A 13,984-nucleotide genomic window follows, 5' to 3' on the forward strand; every position below is an offset into this window, starting at 1 on the left:
GTCGTCACCTCCTACCAATGCTGCCCAGCCATGTTTCCATGGCTACGGGAAAATAGCATCCTCCAGTTTAAGGCCGACATCCTCAAAAAGTTCCCATCTCCTGCCCTACCCCAAGTGTCAGAAATGAGATAATTTAGACCGTCTTCCTGCCTACCATCCTAACAGGAAAAATCAGGGCCATCTGCCTACAGCCCCCACTCTCTCTACAGAGAGGACTTCTTGCTGACAGCTGATATAGGAGCTGTCTCCTAGCCCTGTCCTCTCCAGAGGCTGCAGCTTGGCCTTCCTCCTGGATGGTCTCCCATTAGACCTTCGTCCTCTTGTCTCTCTTCATAAAACCTAGCAGAAGAAAAGAACTGGTTCTGAAGTAAAGTTAGGTTGATGAACGTCTCCCGGCATACACATCTCATCTCTGTGGTACTCTGTTGAGAGGAACCTTGGAACCGCTCCTCCACCCCTTGCTCAGCCCTGCGCTCCCCCAGAAGGAGACTTGCTGCTTACCCACTGCTCCAAAGCACCAGCTTCCACCAGCCTGTGCCCTGGGCCTGTCAAGCCTTTTCTGTGTGCCTGGTCTGTAGCTTGACTCCAGGGCACCAAGGTGATGTCCCGTTCTGCTTGTACTCAACTCCTACAGCTTCTATTTCTCTCTACCTTTCTTTTCCCCTCCCAGGTTCGTGGGCCCCAGTGCTCTCTCTTCTGTCTGCCCTTGAATTCTCCTCTGCTATATCTAGCTTTGTCCTGCCTGGAATGAATTGATGTACATTTGAGCCTCAGCTCTAAAGTCACCTCCCTGGAAAGTATCTTGGGAGAGGTCAGGTTCTTCTCTGTGCTGTGATGCCACTCTCTTGGCTCTCACCCAATACTCTGCACTTGATCTTAGCCAAAAGGCCGAGAAGCGATCACCCAATACTCTGGAAGTTCAACACAGCTTTGCTTCCCAAATCGGGCAAGAAACACCCTAACTCTGGAAGTCTCGCTTCCTCTTGGGCCTAGGTAGGGTGGACTTGTGGATGTTATGCCAGAGTGTAGGATCAGTCCTCACAGCCTGTTTTAGAGTGAACTTGGGTGATGCTGATGTAGGAAGACAAGGAGGGGCTTTGGGCCTGGAGTGGAGAGAGTCAATCTGCTTAAAGGGGGAGGGGCCTGCTGGAAGGTGGTGCCAACCTAAGAGGGACAAAGTTCTGGGAATATAAGATATGTAGGTGAGCACGGGGTCCCCAATGGAGGAGTTAGAGAAAGGAATAAAGGAGCTGAAGGGGTTTGCAACCCCATAGGAAGAACAACAATATCAACCAACTATATCCCCCAGAGCTCCCAGGGACTAAGCCACCAACCAAAGAGGATCTTTGCTCCTGCTCCTTCGCCTGCTTGCTACGTGAGACTGAGTAACTGCTAGATCCTTGGACTTCCATTCACAGCTGCGACTGAACAATTGTTGGGAATTGAGCTGCCGACTGTAAGTCATCAATAAATTCCTTTACTATCTAGAGACTATCCATAAGTTCTGTGACTCTAGAGAACCCTGACTAATACAGAAGTGGTCCAATGTAGTCAACCTGCCACCAGGTTGCTGGCTGGTCACCTCGAGGAATGGTGCCATATCTGGGGCTCAGTGTTGGTTTCTGCTGTTGGCAGATCTGGCAATCAGCAGCAGCTGTAGCCAGGTCAGCCTTGGTGAGTGGAAGCCCATGTTGCTGAGCCCAAGCATAACCTCCATCTCGACCACCATGGCCACTTTGTTCATGTGCCCATTGAGCAATGACAGGGATGGCTGGGGAGAGAGGCTGATTGTCCACAGAACGGGTCATCTTATCCACTTGATTATTGAACTCCTCCTCAGCTGAAGTCACCTTTTGGTGAGCATTTACATGGGACACAAATATCTTCACATCCTTTGCCCATTTGGAGAGATCTATCCACATACTTCTTCCCCAGATGTCTTTCTCACCAATTTTCCAATTGTGATCTTTCCAAGTCCCTGACCATCCAGCCAATCCATTGGCTACAGCCCATGAGTCAGTGTATAATCGTACATCTGGCCATTTCTTCTTGCAAACAAACTGTAATACCATGTGTACTGCTCGAAGTTCTGCCCACTGTGAAGATTTCCCTTCACCTGTGTCTTTCAAGGTTGTCCCAGAAAGGGGTTGTAATGCTGCAGCTGTCCACTTCTGGGTGGACATGGCTCCAACTGGATATGTAGCAGAGGATGGCCTTGTCGGACATCAATGAGAGGAGAGGCCCTTGGTCCTGGGAAGGCTCGATGCCCCAGTATAGGGAATGCCAGGGTTGGGAGGCAGGAGAGGGTAGAAGGGTGGTTGGGTGAGCATCCTCATAGAAGCAGGGGGAAGGAGGATGGGATAGGAGGTTTCCGGAGGGGAAACCAGGAAAGGGGATAACATTTGAAATGTAAATAAATAAAATATCCAATTAAAAAAAAAAGATATGCCGGGGCCCTGAGGGGTGGGGTAGGAGAGGGGTTCAAGTAGAGGCATCTTCTAGGCCCTTCCTAAAGCTGGAACCAGAGACCTGAAGCCTGAGAATGGGAAAGTCCCAGAGTCCTCCCACATCCTGTGAGTAGATGAAATCTCAGGAGGACTTGGTCCAGTCCTTGTGAAGAGGCCGGTGGTGAAAAAAGTTGGTGCCAACTGAGCTGCTATCCCATGAATCCCCTCACCAAAGTGGTGGGCATGGAGAGCAGGAATGAAGCCAGAGAAGTACCAGAGTAGAGATGAGGGCTTCTGGCTCCCCACATTATAAAGTAAGTAGCTTGCAAATATCCACCTGAGTCCTGCTGTTTCCATATTCTGTACCTGGAGGAAGACTACTGGGCAGTGGCAGAGTTGGGAAAAGTGGGCTCTTGAGCCAGTCAGTACTGGGTACAAACTCCAGGCTTTCCCGGATGGCCAACATGACCGAAGGCACCCATCATCCTGTTTTCAGTTTCAAGTTCCCTCCCAAACTGGCTCTTGTGAGGATCAAACAAGGTCTTGTTGACTGGGGAAGGCTGCCTGCAGTCAGCACCCATAGCTCAGGGAAGCCTAGAGCTGAGCACAAGCTGGGTGGGGTTGATGTCTATATGAAGTCTGAATCAAGTCATTGAGGGACTCTGGGCCAGGGGTGAAGGGTGGGATGGGCCCCACTTCTGTATCTCAACCCTATACTTAGGAATCAGGGCTGTTCCTTATCTAAAAACTGCAGGGCTTGCTGCACAGTATCTGTGGACACATACACAGCCCTGCCAGCTGTGCCTGGCAGTCCTACTCACAGCCACTGTTCTGTGTTTACCCCACTAAACAGCTAAGTGAGGGAATCAACTACAGCAGCCTCCTGGAATCCAGGTCACAGCATGTCTCCTCTTCCTGGCAGGTGTTCAGACAAACTCACGGACAGGAAGATGTCAAAGGAGCTTCCGGTGTGGCTGGCAGAGAACAGGTGGCTGGCTGTACATAAAGCTGGCCAGCCACCTGTGAGCAGTGCCAGAGGCCCTGTCAGAACAAGCCCAAATTCTGCAGAAGTGTGAGCACAAGACAAGGTTAAGCCAGGCCTGCTGTGAGTCAATGATCAAAAAGAAAAACGAGTCTCCCATCCTCTCCCCCAGGTCCTTCTTGCCTACCTGCAGCCCCAAACTTCTTCTAAACTGACAAGTTCCCATTACCAGGATGAAAGCTCCAAGATGCTCAGAGCTCCTGTCCACATCTGGATTCATGTTCTAGGAGTATGAAGGAGACAGTGGAATGGAACACCCAGCAGGGAGGCCTTGTTGACAGCTCTCTCACTCTCTCTCTCTTTCCTCCCTCTCTCTCTCTCTCCCTCTCTCTCTCTCTCTCTCATGGAGCTGTGCTTATATTTGGAAGGCATGTGCTGGCTCTGGTGAGGGACACTCACTGGCTGGAGACAGAGGAAGGGGCAGGATAGCAGTTCCTTATATAACCAGATAAAGTGGCTATCACTAGAGATAGGGAGGTGACTTTGTAGGCTGCGGCTTCCTGGTAAAGCCACCACCATCTCTGCTCTTTGCAAGGATATGGGTAAAGCCTCTTTGATTGTCAAGATGTCTAAGGTGGTTTTTTTCTTTTTCTTTCTTTTCTTTTTTTTTTTTTTTTTTTTTTTTTTTTGTCTTTCGAGACAGGTTTTCTCTTCATAGCCCTGGCTGTCCTGGAACTCACTTTGTAGACCAGGCTGGCCTCAAACTCAGAAATCCACCTGCCTCTGCCTCCCAAGTGCTGGGATTAAAGGTGTGCGCCACCATGCCCGGCTAAAATGTCTAAGTTTTAATGACGCAGTGTCTCGGCCCATTGATGACTCTAATGGATCCAACTGCTCTTCACCTGGGCTAGGTAACCCTCAGGACCCGATAGACAACCCATCTCCTTAGCCTTCCTGCTCTCTGGCATTCTATAACAGAGCCCCTGGTACAGCTGTCCTGAGCTCTGGAGCCCTCTGCAGCTACAAGGGAGAGGTGGTGAGCCTCAGATCAGCTAGGGTGGAACTTACACATCTTGGCTTACTCTGTAGTAATAGATAACAGTGGAGCAGTCCACCTTTCTCCACCCCACCCTTCCCCAAGCTATGAGCCACACCCCCTTGTGTACAAGCTATGACTCAAGACTCCTGACTGGCCATCAGCTGAACCCCTAGCTAGGAATCTGTTTTGGTTTTTTTTTTTGGGGGGGGGGTGTTTTTGTTTTTTCGAGACAGGGTTTCTCTGTGTAGCCCTGGCTGTCCTGGAACTCACTTTGTAGACCATGCTGGCCTCAAACTCAGAAATCTGCCTGCCTCTGCCTCCCTAGTGCTGGAATTAAAGGCGTGCGCCACCAAGGCCTGGCCTAGGAATCTGTTTTACCCAAGGCTACAGACTCCATCCTGCTGGGTGAGATGAAGAAGGCGATTAAACCAGCACTCCCCAGCCACTCTGCAGGCCTGCTACTTTCAGGATTATTCCCAGTAGGTGGAATGCTCTCTGGCACCTGCTGTGGGAACTCCAGGAACAAGAGAAATGAAGAGGCCAGTCCAGAAAGCAAGTGAGGGTGAGAACTGGGAGGAGACAGAAGTGGTAGGGGGCAGGCAGACAGCCCCTTTTGTCTTTCTACTGCAGACAGTGACAGAAAAGGCTCAGCAGCCTTTGGACCAGATGTGTTGACAGCCCCTTGGCCCATAGCCTAGCCTAGAGACCCCTAGGGTAGGGATGTCACCAGAGTTCCCCCTCCTAGTGGGTGTATGGCAAAGCTCTGCCTCCAGATCTGTTACAACTTCAACCCTGCCCCATACTTCATTGTCTGGTCTTCCATCTTAAAGCAGGACCCGAGGAAGGAGTGCAGTAAGCAGGCTTTCACCCAAGTAGAAGGACATCCTTCTCAGTCTTTCAGTCCAATTTCCCCTGGTCAGATGGAGAAACTGAGACCAGACTGTAGAGAGAGCTTACATAGGTGCACGATTCAAGTTGTGAGGAGGTCCAAGCCACAATGTACCCCTTGAATGGGAAAAAGCCCCCAGGATCCTGCACTGTGTATTCATAGCAAATGCTGAGGCCTGGCCTGCAGAGCCAGGAACTGAGCTGTGATGATGACAGGGCCCAGATGCCTCGGGGGCCCAGACAGAGTCTCCATGGGAATAGCTAATATCTCTGCCCTGGCTCTGGATGGCCTCTGTGAAGGAACATCATCTGATGCTTGTTCAGGTGGGTTAAGACCCCTGCTAGGAGAAATCTGGGTACAGAAGACAGCACATATATACCTGGGGGCAGAGAAAGAAGAGCCAGGTCCTATTCCTGGGGACTTCTGAGATTGGGCAAGGGCTACTAAGAACAGGTGGGAAAGAGAAAAACCAGGAGAGACCAGCTGGAATAGGCCTTCACACAGTGTAACCTGAGGAGGTTCATCTATACAGCAGTTCCTATAGCTGGCCCACCTCTGCTGGTTGGTAGTCCAAAGTTAGTAGTTGGTCCATGGAAATATGTCTCTGCAGCTGGAATGGTGGCACCACACTACCTGAAAAGGTTGGTGTGATTTGAATAAGAATGGCCCCCAAAGTCTCAAATATTAGAATGCTTAGTCACCAGGTAATGGCATGGTTTGAAAGGATTAGAAGGATTAGGAGGGGCTGGAGAGATGGCTCAGCGGTTAAAAGCACTGGCTGCTCTTCCTGAGGTCCTGAGTTTAATTCCCAGCAACCACGTGGTGGCTCACAACCATCTGTAATAGGATCCAATGTCATCCTCTGGAGTGTCTGAAGACAGCTGCAGTGTACTTATATACATTAAATAAATAAATAAATAAATAAATAAATAAATAAATCTTCCTCATGCCAAGCCTAAGCACTCATGCTGTTCTCTCTCTCTCTCTCTCTCTCTCTCTCTCTCTCTCTCTCTCTCTCTCTTTCCTCTCTCCTCTCTCTCTCCTTTCTCCTCTCTCCTCTCTCCTCTCTCCTCTCTCTCTGCCTCCCCTCTCCCCCCTCCCCCCATCTCTGGATCAGGATGTAGCTCTCAGATACTTTTCCAGCACCATGTCTATCTGGTCTGCTACCATGCTCTCTGCTACCATGATGATAATAGACTATGCATCTGAAACTGTAAGCAAGCTCCCAATTAAATGCTATCTTTCATCAGAGTTGCCTTGGTCACAGTGTCTCTTTCAGCAATAGAACAATGACTAAAATAGTTGTGTAGTTCCCAAGAAAGAGTGGCTCAATGATTCAGGGAGGATGGGACTGCATCTGGGTAAACTGGTCAGGACTAGCCTGGGCCCCACAGCCCAGGGGAGGCTGAGCCACTACTCTGAGTGTGCTGGATCCTTCCTAGGTAGACAAGAGACTCAGAAGAGCTGGGCCAGAGCTACAGACCAACAAGGCCTTCTTGGAGCAGTTGCCAGGAAAGCTGACAGTGTTCGAGGAGCATACTCAGGCCCTGTACTGAGTACTTCCATAACCTCCACTTAGAAAGTGGAGGCAGAAGGGTCAGGAATTCAAGGTTATCCCCACTACACAATGAGTCTGAGGCCAGCTGGACTACAGGAGACCCTGTATTAAAGAACTGAGGAGAGGGACTTCTATCTCCACTACTCATGGCTGCACCCAGAGGCAGAGGCAGAGGGTAGGGTAATGTTGGAGTTAAGTCTCAGTTCTGAGCAGTGTAACGTGAAGATAGCTGCTCAACTCAAGATGTGTGGGAACTAGAGTGCCAGAACAGAAGGCTTCTAGGTGTACAGGAAGACACAAAAGAGACTTTCCTGTCCAGCTAACAAGACAGTGAGTGCCATCTGTCTTTGAAAGAACAAAGGCCCACAAAAGAGAGCTGGGTGGGAGCTTGTAAGTGACCCCTGACCCAGGCTGGGGCATAAACAAACATCTGCTCACTCAAGATAAGGAACTTCGGACCAAGTAAGGATACCACCCAAGTCCAATTTGGTGAAAGCTTTGAGTTTGCTGGGGTGCCTTACAGGTATATGAACGAAGGGCGGTTCTCAAGAGCAGGAAGGACACAAGGGCAGCTGTGTCACTGAAAGCCCACCCCAGCCCTGGTGACAGCTCTTAGAAGCTGGAAACCTGGAGCTCATTACACAAGTCACAGGCAACTCAGCTGACAGTCTCAACAGTCCTGACTGCTCACACAAGCTCAGGGAGAAAGGCCCTAGCACATCTGCTTCAGGGACCTCCTGAGGCTTTTTGAGTTGTTTACTTCTTGAGTCTTAACCTCTGTAGAGAGAATATCTTATGTTTGTATGGATGTCAATAATAAATCTGGGGCTAGAGAGATGGCTTAGCAGTTAAGAGCACTGACTGCTCTTCCAAAGGTCCTGAGGTTAAGTCCCAGCAACCACATGGTGGCTCATAGCCATCTATAATGAGATCTAGTGCCCTCTTCTGGCTTGCAAGTATACACGCAGCAGGCAGAACATTGTATACATAATAAATTATATAAATATTTGGTTTTTTTGAGACAGTGTTTCTCTGTGTAGCCCTGGCTGTCCTGGAACTCACTCTGTAGACCAGACTGGCCTCCAACTTAGAAATCTACCTAAATTATGAATCATGGACCATATGCCACAGGGCTATAAGAACTGAAGTGCACACTCTGTGCCACTTTTGACAGAGCTGGGATTCACACCAGTTCACAGGTGAGTCCTTGGCCAGTCTTCCAGAGGTCCTGAGTTCAATTCCCAGCAACCACATGGTGGCTCACAACCATATGTAATGGGATCGGACACCCTCTTTAGTTGTGTCTGAAGATAGCAATAGTGTACTCATATACATAAAATAAATAAATCTAAAAAAATTGGAAATCAGCATTATCTATGGTCACAAGAGCTGCCCAATTCTTGCTCCCCCTGTTTTAGTTTGCTAGCTAGCCTCAGCCTTAGGCTAAAACAGTTCTGTAGGCTGGAATTTTACTGGCAGACCCTGCTGCAGGGTCACTACTGTGGGCTTCTAGCTGTAGACTCTACTGGCTCCTGCAGCTTCTGCCATTACCTGCATCTGAAAAGGAAAGGAGGCATACCTTTCCTCCTCTGTAAAGATCACAGTCACGTGGGATTAGGACCTAGTTCAGAAACCTCCTTTTAATCTGGTTATAATCTCCAAATATGGTCATATCTTAACGTGCAGGAGACTGCAAAAATCCTTTTTCTGGGGATGCAGCTCACACAACACCCCCACCTTGCTTCCTGCTACTTTCTTGTTGGGTGGGCGGGTGTGACTTAGCATCTTGGGAACCAGCTAATCTGTTTCATTTGTCTCCTTACATGACCCGGGGAGGATGGTGGGGGGCACTGCTCAGGATACCCTCCTCCTCAGCCATGAGGGCAGGCGAGGCCAGGCTGCAGAGTAGGGCCCTTTGCAGTGGGGCCCTGCTCAACCTCAAGGGAGAGATGTGGGCCTGGGATGAGGATGCAGCTTGCCCCTCCCAGGCCTTCCCTGGAGGCCAACAGGAGGACATAGGATATGGGGGTAGGGGGACAATCAGATGTCTGCTGAGACTTAGAGGATCTAGGAGCAGAAGGAAGATAACCCCACATGAGATCAGGTCCTCAATGGACCCATCCTGAGGACTCCCAGAGCTCTTGCAAAACAGTGAAAGGTGCAGGCACTGCCAGTCACTAGCACCCCTTTCTCCATGGAGCCTCTTCTTTCTGTATAATGGGTCACAAACTCCCTGTCCAGGTACCTGTAGTCCCTGGGCATTCAGACCCAAGAGTATATAGTGCTTCCAGCTCTGCAGTAGCTACTCTATTCCAAGAGTAGACCCCAGGCAAGCTCCTCCAGGTTGTGGGGTTTGTGTGAACTCTAGAGGCCACACAGGGGCAGCCAATTGGCAGCCACCTCCAACTCCGTCTGTCAGGCCCCTCAGGATCCCAGGCCTAATCCCTGGTGTGCAGCTGGCCATCTGGGCACATGAGCCTTCAGGAGGGAGGTGAAGTGGCAAGGCGCATGGGCTGAACCAATGTACCTCCTGATTAGCCTTTTCTCCCTGGTCAGGGGATCCAGGGAGGAAGAGGAGGGGCTAGGGCCGGGACTCTGGATGTTGGGGGCCTGGGTGACAGATGGGAGAGGAGTAGCCCTCCAAGCCCAGAAACCCTGGGCTCGCACTGGACCACTGTGCGCTCAGAGTAGGAGCCAGGCTTGCCTTCCTCAAACCTACCCGTCTGTAAAATGAGGGCAATGACAGCCCTGGCTGTACAGGGCTGAGGGTGACACCAGTCAGTGCTACCTTCCCAATCCCCCCAGATTCTCCCTGGAGCTGGGATCCTGTCAGACTGAATGAGGCTCGAAGTCAGGAAGTACATCACATGCTGGGGCCCACTGCACATGCACGTCAGTCACAGTCTGTTTATCAGATGTCCAGGGGACGAGCCTTCATTGACAGACACTTCTTTTTTGGGGGTGAGTGGGTGGAGGGTTCAAGACAGGGGTGGTGGTGGAGGTGGAGACAGGGTTTCTCTGTGTAGCCCTGGCTGTCCTGGAACTCACTCTGTAGACCAGGCTGGCCTCGAACTCAGAAATCCACCTGCCTCTGCCTCCCGAGTGCTGGGATTAAAGGCGTGCGCCACCACGCCCAGCGACAGATACTTCTTACCAACCTGAGAAACACATATGAGAGTCACTGATGTGACACCCACTGAGTGGAGGCACTGGCCCACTTGTGTTGAGATATGTTACTCTCACTGGGACCCTGAGGAGAGGAGCACCAGGGACTGGGACGCCTGTCCTTTGCCCTAACTTCTCTTGGGGACTCTAGAGAAGAGAGCAGCATCTCTGAAAGGGTCTAGGTGACTCTAGGCATTCTGGGACTGAGAACTGTGTCCTCAGGGAGTAGGACTGATGCCACTCTCAACACTAAGGGCTTCAGGGTCTCACTGCAGCCCCCCCCGCCCCCGAGGAGAGCCTCTGGGGACCCACTGAAGGGGTGAGCAGAGTGACTCCTCCCTGAGCAGCCCGAGTGAAGATCTGGTCTGGACCCTGGTCTCTCACCAGCAAACTGGAGGGAAAGAAAAGATTCAGAAGGTATTCCCAGCTGAGGCCTCGACTGGTTCTCAGTAGGCTCATCATCTGTGTCCTCTTTCTGCCTCATGTCTAGGTAGCTGGGTGTCTCCTGGTCTCTTGGTGTCAGCCTCTGCTCATCTGCTCCTAGGTTCCAATCCCAGCCCTGGAGACCAGGAGAGCACCTGAAGGCAACAGGGAGCCAGGGGACAAGCCCAGGCTCTATAAAACTGGCCCTGAGCACTGGGGACTGTCACAGATGTGCTCCTGAAGCTCCAGAGGCCCAGGTTAACCCTGCTCACTTTTAGGAGATAGGTAGACCTGGCAAAGGGACCTGGACACACAGAGGAGCAAGGACTCCTTGGGGGAACAGAGGGAGCACGCTCTATGGCTATGGTGTGGGAGGTAGCTACAGTCAGAGATCCCTCTGTTAAAACCCTGTCCTTGTCTGGTATGGGGCCTAAAAATGCCTACATTGACCGACCGACCTGCTGACTCTTGGTGGATGAGGCCATGTGCGTGCCCCTCTCCAGGTGGATCTTGTGGCTAGGAGAGCTAGGCACAGACATCATCAGGTCGAGGTGCCACGATATGGCTTCTTGTGCCTGCTGCCATAGGAATGCCAGCAGTGTCCCTGTGTCCTGCTGGGAAGGCCCTTGAGTACTGGCTTTAAAGACTCAGTACTGCTTATGGTGCCTCACCTTAGCAGCTGCATAATCCCCCTTCTAGGCAGGAAGACTGCTAAGAGAGTGGCTTGCCCCAGATCACACAGTCCAAGAGCCGCTAAGCCCTCAGTCTCCTAATCTGTCTCAGAAAGGTGTTTGCGCTCAGCTGGTTGCCATGAGCATCCTCAGCAGCCACAGACAAGGTAAGTTTGGGATTTACATCTCCCTCAGCTTACCTGACTGAGCTGGCTAGTTTTATGTCAACATGAAACAGTGCATAGTCCTCATTGAAAGGAAGGAACCTCAACTGAGAAAATGTCTTCATAAGAGGGCAGCTCATTGTGAGTGGTGCCAGCCCTGGGCTGGTGGTCCTCAGTTCTGTAAGAAAGCAGGCCATACAGCAAGCCACAAGGAACAAGCCACTGAGCAGCGCTCCTCCAAGGCTTCTACATCATCGGCTCCTGCCTCCAGGCTCCTGTCCTGATTTCTTCCAGTGATGAACAGCGAGGTGGAAGTGTAAGTCGAATTAACCCTTTCATTCCCAAGTTGCTTTTGGGTGTGATGTTTCATCAGCAACAGTAACCCCAACTAAGACTGGCACCAGGACAAAGGGTATGACTGCAGCAGATGTGACCGTGTTAGGGGGAGGGTTGTGGAAAGACTTTGGAATGTCTGGGCTAGAAAAGCCATTGAGTGTTGAGAGCTAAGCGGGATCTTCTTTAGGAGCTTGGAAGATAATGTTGATCATTCAGATGATGGAGGCCCGGTTTGTAAGGTTTCAGAGAAAAGCAACAGCTCTGGGCCACTTCTGTAAAGTCTATGGTGTCTGGTCAGCTGGGGCTGAAGAGTGATTAACAAGAGGCTGGCATCATGGAAGTAAAACCTTTGCCTTACTGAGACAATTGATGCGGATCAGCTGGAGCTGAGACATTAGCTGTGACTGAGACCAGCATCACTGAGGTGAAACCACTGTGAGGTGCTTCCTAAGAGTCAGCACTCAGGCCGAGCGTGGTGGCGCACGCCTTTAATCCCAGCACTTGGGAGGCAGAGGCAGGCGGATTTCTGAGTTCAAGGCCAGCCTGGTCTACAATGAGTTCCAGTGAGTTCCAGGACAGCCAGGGCTACACAGAGAAACCCTGTCTTGACAAAAAAAAAAAAAAAAAAAAAAGTTAGTACTCAGAACCTGTGTTCCGAGATTGCTAAGGACGTACCTCACACTGGCAATCAAACTTGGTAGCGTAAGAACCTACATGTGGTACTGGTTTTGAAGGCATAGGGAACTATGTGAAGGTGCAGCCTCAGTAGCAGCTGGCAGGCCAGGACTGAGGGGTTCATGAGAAGAAACTGAATCTTGGTACCGTGAAGAGAGCACGGGGGAGGCTATTGGTTAAAGTGCAGCCCAGTTGCAACAGACCCCAACATTTTGGAGATGCCAGTACCATGGAACGACCACCAAAACCAGCAGCAGCAGGGAGCAGAGCTCTCTGAAGCCTAGAGGACAAGCCCTGTACACTGCAGAGGGTAGAATCAGACAGGTGACCCAAGCTCTTTGGAGGAGTCTAGAAGATTGTGACTAGATCTCAGACTTTAGACACTCGGTCATTTACACAGTTGGAGCTTGGTTTTGCTCTGACCTGATTGTGACTGTGTCCTGATTCTTCCCTCTCAAAGGGAGAAAGATATTTGTCTGATCTTATAGGAGTCCATAGTTTGAGAGACTGAAACTTTTTTTTTTTTTTTTTTTTTGGTTTTTCGAGACAGCCGGCTCTGAAACATTTTTAATGACTTATTTATTTTTACTTTATGTTCATTGGTGTTTTGCCTGCGCGTATGTCTATGTGAGGGTGTCAGGTCCACTGGAGCTGGACTTACAGACAGTTGTGAGCCGCCATGTGAGTGTTGGGAATTGAACCTAGGTCCTCTGGAAGAGCAGTCAGTGTCAGTACTGGTAACTGCTGACCCATCTCTCCAGCCCTAAGAGAGGCTGAATTTTAAAAGATATTTTGGATTTTTAAAAGAGACTTTGAATTTTTAAATAGAATTTTTAAGTGTTTGAACTTGTGAAGACTGTCAGACTTTTAAGACTTGAAATACTTTATACAGTGATGTTCATATTAATGTGTGCTCTCTGGGGTGAACAAGAAAGGAAAAAGTCGAGCTGGGCAGTGGTGGCACACACCTTTAATCCCAGCACTTGGGAGGCAGAGGCAGGCGGATTTCTGAGTTCGAGGCCAGCCTGGTCTACAAAGTGAGTTCCAGGTCAGCCAGGGCTACACAGAGAAACCCTGTCTCGAAAAACAAAACAAAACAAAACAAAACAGGAAAAAGTCATGGCTTAACAATGATGTGTTTGTGTGTCAAGATGACAAGGGATCAGTTGTGCTGGCTAGTTTTATCTCAACTTGTCACAAGCTAGAGTCATCAGAAAGCAAGGAGCCTCAGTTGAGAAAATGCCTTCATGAGATCAGGCTGTAGGCAAGCTTGTAGGGCATCGTCTTAATTAGTAATCGATCGTGGGAGGATCCAGCCCATGGGTGGTGCCATTCCTTGGCTGGTTGTCCTGAGTTCTATGAGAAAGCAGGCTGAGCAAGCCATGAGGAACAAGTCAGAGAGCGGCACTGGCCTGTGCATCAGCTCCTGCCTTCAGGTTCCTTCCCGGTTTGAGTTCCTTCCCTGACTTCCTTTCACGATGAACAGTGAAGTGGAAGTGGTAGCTGAATAAACCCTTTCCTCTCCAGTTGGTCATGGTGCTTCTTCACAGCAATAGAAACCCAAGACTGTTAGGGTCCAAGAATTGCCAAAAAATGATACCCTGGACTGAAAGAGTATGCAAAAGCAAAGAACTA

General features: G+C 50.2%; 1 long non-coding RNA gene across 1 annotated transcript; it reads left to right on the plus strand.

Annotated features, from left to right (window-relative positions):
* The first annotated feature begins 902 nt into the window (after window positions 1–902).
* Gm32510 lies at window positions 903–3,561 on the plus strand. Its single transcript, XR_870786.2, has 3 exons — window positions 903–993; window positions 1,310–1,456; window positions 3,370–3,561. It is a non-coding gene; the product is annotated as a predicted gene, 32510 (long non-coding RNA).
* Window positions 3,562–13,984: the final 10,423 nt, after the last annotated feature.

The sequence above is a fragment of the Mus musculus genome, chromosome 9 (genome assembly GCF_000001635.26).
Source record: "Mus musculus strain C57BL/6J chromosome 9, GRCm38.p6 C57BL/6J".
Taxonomy (NCBI): Eukaryota; Metazoa; Chordata; class Mammalia; order Rodentia; family Muridae; genus Mus; species Mus musculus.